The sequence below is a fragment of the Octopus bimaculoides genome, chromosome 24 (assembly GCF_046866305.1).
Source record: "Octopus bimaculoides isolate indiv1 chromosome 24, ASM4686630v1, whole genome shotgun sequence".
NCBI classification, from domain to species: Eukaryota; Metazoa; Mollusca; class Cephalopoda; order Octopoda; family Octopodidae; genus Octopus; species Octopus bimaculoides.
Genome location: NC_142951.1, coordinates 21,283,849 through 21,295,483, shown reverse-complemented (window position 1 = coordinate 21,295,483; position 11,635 = coordinate 21,283,849). Strand labels below are relative to the sequence as shown.

Below are 11,635 nucleotides of genomic sequence, written 5' to 3'. Positions count from 1 at the left end.
ACCAAGGCTCCAAGAGCTTGCTCATAGCAAAGGTGAGTGGTTTGTGATCTGTGAATACTGTAAACGGCAGTCTTCAAGGAAATAGCGAAAGTGGCAGACACTTAGATGGACAGCCAGTAGTTCCCTGTCAAAATCACTGTATTGCTGTTCAGGGGTTCGTAGTTGTCGGCTGAAGAAGGTGAGCGGCTGCCACTGACTGTTGATGTATTGTTCCAAAACACCCCCAATGGCTGTGTTGGCTGCGTCAACTGTGAGTGCAGTCCAAGCTGGATTTGGGGGCCACATGCAGGGGTGATGACCAGGGAGCACTTGATTGGCGAACTATGCCCAATGCCTCCATATTGACAAACTCTGCAATTACAAGTTTGTCTGGTGATAGATGACATGCACAGATGTGCACTGGGGAGGCGGGGTAATGGAGATGTGGTGTGTCACTCCGTGGCAGGCTGAAGGTTTCAAGACTGTCAGAGTGGTGAGATTAGGGTGACTTACAAGAAGATTTGAGAATTTGTTCTTGGTCTGCAAGATGGTTGTTATGTGTGCATGGGGGGGGGGGCATGTGCAGATATTGCAAGAGGCACAGAAGTATATGTGTTGCTGTCGAGGATATCTCTCTTAACCTCACGTGCTTTACGAATTATATCATCTTAGGTTGTTGTGGTTTGGGTGTAACAATATGCAACGGTAAATAAATGTTTGTTTACAACTTTGATCACTGTTCTTGATTCATATTGCACATCTGCAACATCAACAACCTTTACAATTGGTAACTGCTGACTCCAACACATATCCCAACAATAATCATAATACATACCGTTACAAATGGTGACCACTGACTCCAACTAAAATACCGTTGGAATTGGTGAACCTGACTTATAATGAACTCGCTGCCCTGACTTAAAAAGAACTTGCTGACCCGATGCTAAAAAGAATTACTGCCTTTCTGATACTGCATGTTCCATTGTGTCGTCACATACATTTGGTGACCTGAGCTAAAGAAATATGACCTTCCTTTCAACAACCTTTGCTTCACTTCAACAGTTGTCATACCAGACGAAAAGAATGACAACTTTTGTCAGCACCAATATGTACCTTTATCAACTTAATGTGCAGCCTCAATCTAACCCTGTGCCATCCACTGATAATCAGATTCTGCAGTTACTATTGAAGTTCCACAAATGCATTCCACTTTCGTTAAGCCACAACTCTCATTCCACTTGTTACAGAACACACAACAGAAAGCACTGTACTGCAATGCACTTCACTGCAATGCAATACTGCCAATGCACAAAGATTTTGCTGACCGTGGAAGCCAATAAATGCAGCATTTCAACAGCCACGTGCCCAGAAACTAACTGGAAGAAAATATGGAAACCTGCACACTCAATCAAGTAAAAGAATAAAAGAATTAAAGAATATTGATAGATTCAATAAGATGATTTTTAAAATGAAATTTAAAGTGATTTTTTAATCTATCTATCTCTCTATCTATCTCTCTATCTACCTATCTACCTATCTACCTATCTATCTATCTATCTATCTATCTATCTATCTATCTATCTATCTATCTATCTATCTATCTAACTATCTATCTATCTATCTATCTATCTATCTATCTATCTGTCTATCTATCTAAGTCATTCCTCAAGATGTAAAAGAATAAACGAATTAAAGAATATTGATAGATTCAATAAGATGATTTTTAAAATGAAATTTAAAGTGATTTTTTAATCTATCTACCTATCTATCTATCTATCTATCTATCTATCTGTCTGTCTATCTATCTAAGTCATTCCTCAAGGTGCCCCAAGACTGTTTCCACACGTTTTCCCCACTCATCTCGATCTTCCATAATGGCCCTCACTTCCTGTACCCTTTCCATACCAGTATCCTTCAGCAGGTTGTTGATATAGGTCGTCTTCCTCCTTTCTCTCTTGATTCTTCTTTCCGTTGGTTGCCAGAATACTAGGTTGTTAGTAATTTCATTTGTATGCCTGATGCGGTGTCCAGCTAGCCTCATCCTTCTATGCTGTATCTTCAATGTTACTTTTGGTAGTCCCTGGTATAAGTCAGCGTTTGTTGTATGACTCTTCCAGGAGACATTGAGTGCCATTCTAAGCATCTTCGTATAACAACCATCCAAGTGCTTCTCCAATGCTTTAGTGAGCGTCCATGTTTCAGTCCCATATAGAAGAACAGACTCCACTGTTGCCAGAAGCAACTTCACTTTCAATTTCCTTGCTCACTTTGAACTCCATACCTTTCTCAATTTATGGCTTGCACTCCAGGCAAGAGCTTTCCTTTCTGCGATGTCTTTTTCAGTATTTTGTATCCATGCACCAAGGTATTTGAAATTTTCAACTACCTTCAGTGACTTACCGTCTCTCACTTTCACTGACACAGGCATTTCATGGTTGAATACTTGCAGCTCTGTTTTGTTTGCATTACAATACAATCCTACTTCCTCAATTCCTGCTCTCATCTTCTCAGCACCTCCTGAGCCTGATCTGTCCTCTCTGTTAGTAATGCCAGGTCATCAGCATAGTCTAGGTCAGTCTGTCATCCATTGTGGCAAAAATGGTCAACAAGATGATAATTAACCAAATACAACCTAAGATAGACAAACAATTGCAACCAAATCAAAATGGATTCAGATCAAGATGGTCAACAGCATCTCACATTGCTGCACTTAGAAGACAGATAGAAGGAGTTAAGAGCCATAACAGGAAGGCTATCATTATCTATGTAGACTTTAAAAAGGCTTTTGATTCAGTACATAGAGGAATGATGATGAAGACACTTAAAGCATATGATATTCCACCAAGAATTCTGAGAGCAATAAGTAATCTGTATGAGAACACCAGAGCCAAAGTGATCGTTCCTGATGGAGAGACAGAATACTTTGAAGTCAAAGCCAGAGCATTTCAAGGTGACATGCTAGCACCACATCTCTTCACCATCATTCTGGACTGTAATGCATAGAACGTACGAGGGCAAGGAAGAAGAATTGGGATTCAAACTGCATAGGCAAAGAAGTAGATGGCATCAAGCAGTAACAGTAATTGATTTTTTAAATATTTTGGAAGTTTTGTGAAATAATTCTTAAAATCAAATATTTAGAGGAATTTTAAACGCAACAAGAATATTTATAAATAGATTTTTGAAAGGATATTTTATGAAGATTGTTGAATGAAATGGAAGTTTTATGAAATGCTTTTTAAAATTTTGTTATAAAGAGATTCAAATGAAATATGGAGACTTTTTGCTTTTGTTTGGTGAATTTTTCTTTTATTTCTTTTACTTGTTTCAATTATTTGACTGCAGCTATACTGGAGCACTACTTTTAGTTGAATAAATCGACCCCAGGACTTATTCTTTGTGAGACTAGTACTTATTCTATTGGTCTTTTTTGCTGAACCTCTAAGTTACAGGGATGTAAACATGCCAACATTGGTTGTCAAGCAATGGTGGGGTGACTAAAACAGACACACAAATACATATACATATATATATATATATATTTATGAACATAATTAAGGGATCAGCAAATATTTGCTTCACCATATACCGAAGTTCAGAAATAGCAGCTAAAAAAGCTGAGACTCCAACAGATAACATTACCTGTAACTCACATATATATATATCTGTAAAAATATGTGACATTTATTCAGTAGCCATGATAAAACTCCGAGTTTCGGATGCCGGGGTGGGAGCCCACACCAACATCTCTTCAGTTATCCGGCCATTAATCCCTCTATTTACATAATATCGAGGTCTCTTTCTTTCTTTTGTTGTCCTTCCTATCAATATATATATATATATATATATATATATATACAATGGACTTCTTTCAGTTTCCTGAGGCTATAGAAGACACTTGCCCAAGGTGCCATGCAGTGGGACTGAACCTGGAATCTTGTGGTTGGGAAGCAAGTTTCTTACCACATAGCCATTCCTGTGCCTATGGAAGCTTTATTTTCAGGTGACATGATAAATTAAATGGAAAGTATCAAATTATACTTAAATTGGAATTTTATGAATTTATGAAATTCTTTTTTTTACATGAAATGTCATATAGGGTTTTGAATGGAAGGGAGATTTGTGAAATGGCTTTTTGAACTTCAATGTTATGAAATGTTGAATAGGAAATGGGAGCTTTTTTGAAATGATTTCTAAAATGAAATATGATGATTTTAAAAAGAAGATAAGATGTATGTAATAGTTCTTAAAATGTTGTGATGATGCTTACTGAAATTGAAGTGTTAATGGAATGACTTTTAACCTAAAATAAAATGGAAGGTTTATGAAATGATTTTAAAAACTGACTTTTATGAAGTGAAGTGAAAGATTTGATAAAAAGGATTTTAAAACTGAATGTCAGAAAAAGATTTAAATGAGCTAAAAGATTTATGAAAAGATATTAAAAATGGAATAACCTGATGATCTTTCAATGGAGGATATCATTCTTTCAGTGGATGATACTCATAAATATATAAAGTCTAATGAAATGTCTGCAACTTCATGGCTGGTATGGATTATGACAATGCATGAGCATATATTCAATATGTGTATATACATACATACATACATATTGCTACTCTATCCAGATTACAAGTTCAGGTATATACCTGTAATTATTGGGGCACTGGGATATGTAACACACTGCCTAAATACCAATCTTGAGAAATTAGGCTTCTCAAAACCAGAAAAGAGAAAGCTAATTTGAAGGCTACAGATCCTATCCATCACTGGAACTGTAAAAATCTGTAAAACTTTCTAGAAGTTTATCATTTAAATATATATGAGCATGTCTAGACATGTAACTATATGCATGAGAATACATGCATAAAACAAAACATAAAAATCTGAACATATACATACATACAAAAATACCCAGTTGATGTTGAAATTGCAATGAAGGACCCTGGGATCCAGGTTAGAAACCAGCTCTTTCTCTATTGGCAAGAAATCTTGAAATAAAACTGAATTATGACACATACATACATACATACATATATACATACATACATGCATACATACATACATGCATACATAGAACTTACTTGGAAATATTTAAGACTAACTTTGTAAGATAGGATATAATTTAAATGTCTCTAATTTTATAAATTTGCTTTCTTACATACATACATACATACATACATGCATACATACATACACATGTTCCATCTTTCTTGTAAATCCTTTCATGGATAATGTGGTCAATGGTGGTTGTCCAATTCTCAAACCTCTAGTCATAGAAACACCTGCTGTGGAAATGGAACCAATGGAATCACAGGTGGGCCTCAGTCTAAAAATGATCCAAATATTCCTGTCTACAGCTGAGTTCAGGAAACAAGTTCCAGAAATAAAATATCCTGAGCTGAAGAAAACTAGAGTGCAACTCCTCTCAATTTTCAGTAGTACAACATACTACTGTGGAACATTGTACTCTGAAATAAAGTTTGTGAAATTGAAGCTCTGCACAAACTTTACAAACCATCAGCTGATGGAGCTAATTTGTATAGTCTTGACAACATAACAGCTAGATTTTCAATAAGTTTACAGCCCAGATGGAAACCTACAAGGTCTCTACAAGCAGTAAATAACAGCTTTAACAGCCTGGTATATATTGCATTGTTTGTTTGTCATAAAAATATTTTAAGACTAACTTTATAAGACAGGATATAATTTAAATGTCTCTAATTTTATAAGTTTGCTTTCTTAAATGTTTTCCTCCATGTTTTGACCAGATATTTACTAAGATAAAATTATTATTAAATTTTTTTACCTTTTCATTTTTATTCTTGTCAGCCTAATTTTTACGTTGTTGAATGCAAATTTGCACATTTTTTTCTTAATGATTCTGCTATTCATTTCTGTATTAAATATGCTAAAACTTTTGATGTATAAATTGAAATTAATGGATCAAACACTTTAAAATAGTCAATTCATGCATAAATATTATTGCATACATACAAATGTGTATGTAGCAATTAAAACATTCTTTTATTCTATTGGTTTTAGTCATCAAACTTTAGCCTGCCTGACGTATGACCATGAAAGAATTTAATCAATCATTACTTATTTTTTCAAGTCTGGTATTTATTTCATCAATTTAATGTTTATCCCCACTTAGATGTGGATGAACTGTTAGAACAAGCTATACTGCAGTAGATAGCATGAGAGAAGCTCTCATATTGGTTTCTGGTGCAAAATGCACTCTTGCTTATATTACTTGAAGGAAGATAAATCCCTGCCACCTCCAGTACCAAGCTCGCAAGATCATGTGATTTCAACCTTCCTTGGTCTTATCAATGATGGATGCTTGACCACTAGAGATTGCAGCAACTCATCTCCCTGTCAGCAGTATATAGAATAACAGAGCCAGAACAGACACCGGTGTTGCTAATATTGGCTGTTGCTAATATAACTATTTGAAAATGTTTCGGCTTTAAAGCTGCGGTCATGCTGGAGCACCACCGTTAAATATACATAATTTTTAACAAGCTCACTGGCTAAACATAACAGCAGTGCCTGTTCTGGCACTGTTTTTCTATATATCGCTGGTGGGAAGATGAGTCACTGCTATCTCTAGCAGTTGAGCATCCATCATTGACAAGACCAAGGAAGGTTGAAATTATATGATCTGGTGGTCTCAGCGCTGGAGGTGGTGAGGATTTATCTTCCTGCTAGTGATATAAACATGAGAGCATTTTGCAATCCACGTTTAAATGGGGATAAATATCACCTCTTGATATTAATGCTGCCTCTATATTTATCGATCAAAGTTGTGGGATAAAAACACAGATAGAGATACAAATGTAAAAGCAGATTAAATTTCGTTCATGTCTCACAAGCATCTGAGCATTATTATATATTGTGAAGCAGGTTTAGTCACCCCTGGTATAGCACAATTTTGTTTATGTTTGAAAAAACATGCATAACATAATTTTGAAGGAAAAATTGTCTTCTTTCATTGTTTTCTTTCACTAAATTCTTTTCAAAAACCATTCTAGGTTCATAATATTTTCATTTTCTGTTGTCGACATGTAGGTTAACAACAACGTTGTTGGCACTCCGTCGCTTATGACGTCAAGGGTTCCAGTTGATCCGATCAACGGAACAGCCTGCTCATGAAATTAACGTGCAAGTGGCTGAGCACTCCACAGACACGTGTACCCTTAACGTAGTTCTCGGGGATATTCAGTGTGACAAGGCTGGCCCTTTGAAATACAGGTACAACAGAAACAGGAAGAAAGAGTGAGAGAAAGTTGTGGTAAAAGAGTACAGCAGGGTTTGTCACCATCCCCTGCCAGAGCCTCGTGGAGCTTTTAGGTGTTTTTGCTCAATAAACACTCACAACACCCGGTTTGGGAATCGAAACCGCGATCATATGACCACGAGTCCGCTGCCCTAACCACTAGGCCATTGCGCCTTCACAGGTTAACAATAACAAGTGGATAAACAATGATAAAATGCAAATGCCATGACAGCATGCTGTTGTGATTGTTGATACGTTGGCAATGGAAGCTTAAAATTGCATAAGTTTAAATATTCGTAACCTTTTATTTTTGAAATTTTTATTTTCTAGAATTTCTAGGGAAAAAAAAAAAATGAATGAGATCTTGGTCACTAGCATGCAAAACAGCTTAAATGTAAGAAAAGTTGACAAGATCCAAAAAAAGCAAAAAAAAAACAAAAAAAAACTTAACATTGAAATTATAATGGGCAGAATTCTGGTGTAAGTACCCTATACCAGGGGTTTTCAAACTTTTTGACTTGCGGACCCCTTTATATTTCAGGTTTTACCTTAGGGACCCCCTTATAAACGCTTATGAAATTTATACATAAATATTTGCTTAAAATAACATATATTTTTACATTTATTTATTTAACAGTATTTAACAAATAGGTTTATTGTCAATTAAAAGATTTCGATTAAAAAACATGTATAAAATCAAATTGCCCATAAAAAGTATTTGTTGTCTACAGACCCCCTGTCTTGTCCTTGTGGACCCCCCCTGTGGTCCGCGGACCACAGTTTGAAAACCCCTGCCCTATACGACTCTTTTTTTTTTTTTTTTTTTGAATTTTCAGAAAATACTTCTGAATGTGTTCTACACACAGGAATTCATACAATTATGCCAAAAAAATTTAGCGATTTAGCTGTTGTTTTTAGCACATCCTACGACCACCTAATAACTTCCACGTTTCTTTGTTACTGACATCTATTGATGATTTTCAATATTTTTCTCCTCATAAATACATTTAATAGAACGACGGGTGATTCAGCACAGGATTTAAGCCAAAAATTCAGGCTGTCCATATTTTAAACTCTGATTTTTTTTTTTTAATTCGAAAAATGTGTAAATTTTATTATTTATAGTGGGGTGTGGATTTTAAAAAACTTTAATTTTTTTTATTTTTTCGTGATCGTATGAATTCCCGCGTTCGCAAAAATATTCTGGAAATTCCTCAAAATAAAAAAGTTATTGGGGTTACATGGAGTGCTTGAAGCAGAATTCTATCTTATAATGAATTATAATAAATTATAAATTTTCTATGAATTGTTGCAGAAGTATGAGAAATTGGAGGGAATGACATACGCAAATTTATGCGACGAGAACTTACTGGGAAGCGAACTCCTACACCACACAGTTACACACCCGTCTAGTTATGCTTGCCTGTGCGTCTAAGGGAATGAAGGTAATAATGTACCTTACGGGGTTAGAGGAAATACTAAAATAGAACAAACGTTGTTTTCCAACTTACGGAAGATAGAATTCTGCCTTTATTCATCAAGGTAAAAAAAAAATTCAAAAAATTCGCAGGTTTCGGCGAGGCTCGAACTCGCGGCCTTCTGCGTGTGAAGCAGACGTGATAACCACTACACCACGAAACCTGACATACATGGGATTGCAAAAACAAATATTTATACGTTTTAATTATCTATTTTTTTTCTTTCGGTTTATTAGATGTAATTGTTTTTATCGTTTAGTTTTATAGTAACCGTCGTTGAACTAACCTATGAAGACATTCTAATCGTGACCATCTCGTCTATTAAATTTGTTTCTTCAAGGACTGCATTATCCAATATGTATTTCTCGCTTTTTAAGACACAATATCAAGCTACTATTGTATGCACATAGTTGATATGTAATAGAGAAAGCGAAAGAATAACAAGCAGAGGAAGAGGTGTTAGGAAGTACGTTGAGAATTACTTAGTTACTTCCTTTTTGCCATTGAAGTTTCTAGGATAGTAACTGCTAACCAAATGTGTGTGTGTGAAAGTTATGAAGGAAAAAGTCGGATCATGTGAATTTTCTGAAATTCCTCTCCCTACCCCAATCAGAAAATTATTTCCCGTAAAACCCGATATATTCTGGATCAACAATATCTAAGCGGTATTTGTCCAAAATTTCGTTAAAAAATATCTATTTTTCTGGAAGTTATGAGGCAACAAATTCGATGAGGTACACATCTGTAGTTATGCCGCTGTTATTGTTAACTCGCAGTTTAGTCCTGTCTGAAATACCATTTCGGCGGAGTTTCGGATCAGGATTATTATTCTTTTATTTTTTGACTGGTTTTATTCATGGACCGTGGCCATACTGGGGTACTGCCTTCAATAATCAAAAGCAATCTTTTACATTAACCACGTAAAAGAAGAACAATAAAATGGAATAAAAAATATCTGTCTCTCATTGATGAGTTATATTTGGACGAAATTGATTAGGTACCGCAATTTTGACGATCTAAAATTTTTCCTTTTGCATCGCTCTCTATTGAAATAACAAAATCAATAACAGTGAAGAATGCAGTGGATTGGTAGAATTGTTATAGATGCTTGCTGAATTTAGTTACGTTCTGACTTTTTCTTTTCGTTTCGTCCTGTTAAATGTACATAAAGCATCTTCGTTGTAAGTGGAATTATAATAGAAAACAAGGAGATACTTCGTTGGTCATTAATAAATTACTATCAATGTAGATAGATAGATAGATAGATACATAGATACATACATACATACATACATAAATACATACATACATACATACATACACTCGTATATAATTGCGTGTGTGTGTGTGTGTGTGTATCTCCGTCGGTTTTGACGATAAAGATTCAACTGTTTGATCAATTTAATTACTTGTTCTTAAGGCAGATGAAGAGGTCATAGATCTGAAGGTATTGTGGTGTGTAACAGTGTGGAATGCAAAGTAACTACTGCAGCAATGATATTAGGCCTACTGTCTCTTTTACAACGTGATCTGATTAAAAAAAAAAAAAAAGTTCAGTCCACTGCGTGACACCTTGGGAAAACGTTTTCTACTTCAGCCCAGGGGTAAGCAATGCCTTGCGAGTGAATTTAATAGACGAAAACTATGTTGAAGTCCGTCTATTTATAACTTTTTATCAAGGCGGTGCCCCAGCATGGCCACAGTCTAATGATTGAAACAAGTAAAAGAATATGCGCGCGCGTGTGTAGTGTGAGGGCGCATGGCCTAGTGGTTAGAATGTTGCACTCACGATCACAAGATTGTGGTTTCAATTTGTAGACCAGGCGGTGCGTTGAATTCTTGAGCAAAATACTTCATCTCGCGTTGCTCTGCCTGACGTGTGATACACTGTGCACCCGTTCAGACAATGTCGGTTTGATGGAGTGAGTGAGGTAATGTGCAGCTGAACGTTCACATGTTGTCTTTGAAGGGAGAGTCACTCACACACACACACACACACACACACACACACACACACACGCTAGCCTCACTCATATACACACATTCACACACACGTTCACACATATACGCATTTCCATACGCACACAAACACATATGTACTCACACTCTCGCCCACACATATGTACTCACACACTCATCCCCATTCATGCATCCACACTCACACACACCATTCTCACATACACACAGACGCTTGCATACCTTAGTTCATTGGGGTCACCATTATTTTTCCTGTCATCTCATCAATAAACTCTGCACATTTTTTCTCTTTCCATTTTTTTCTTTCTCTATGTTTTTTTTGTTTTTTTTTACCTCTTAATCCTTTCTGCTGAAGAGCATAAGCTTGAAACGTAAAAGACTTTTCCATTCTTCCCAAGCATTAAACTAATACACCTGCTTGGTGTTCCTACAAAAGAACCAAGATACCTGGCGAGTTGCTGTACTCAAGAAAACCTTTGTCTCACAGCAGAAGTGTTAAGACCGATCCTTCTGATGGTGTAAAACACTTGTGGGGGTGCCAGGTAAAAGCGTCCATCCAGTGACACATAATAGCACCCATGCAGTGCCATGTAAAAGCACTCAGCACACTCTGTACAATGGTTGGCATTAAGAAGGGCATCCAGCCATAGAAACCATGCCAAATCAGACTGGAGTCTGGTGTAGCTCTCCAGCTTTCCAGCCCGGGTCAAACCATCCAACCCATGCCAGCATGGAAAATAGACATTAAATATTAATAATGATGATCATGATGATGACTCCCACCAGTAGCATTTAACATCTGTTTTCCATGCTGGTCAGCTGGTTTGACAGGAATTGGCAAATCAGAAGACTGCACCAAGTCCTGCTGTCTGTTTTGGCATGGTTTCTACTGCTGGATACCTTTCCAAATGCTAACCAC

General features: G+C 36.3%; 1 non-coding gene across 1 annotated transcript; it reads right to left on the bottom strand.

Moving 5' to 3' along the window:
• Positions 1–8,829: 8,829 nt before the first annotated feature.
• Trnav-cac (transfer RNA valine (anticodon CAC)) lies at positions 8,830–8,902 on the bottom strand. The gene has a single exon. It is a non-coding gene; the product is annotated as a tRNA-Val (tRNA).
• Positions 8,903–11,635: the final 2,733 nt, after the last annotated feature.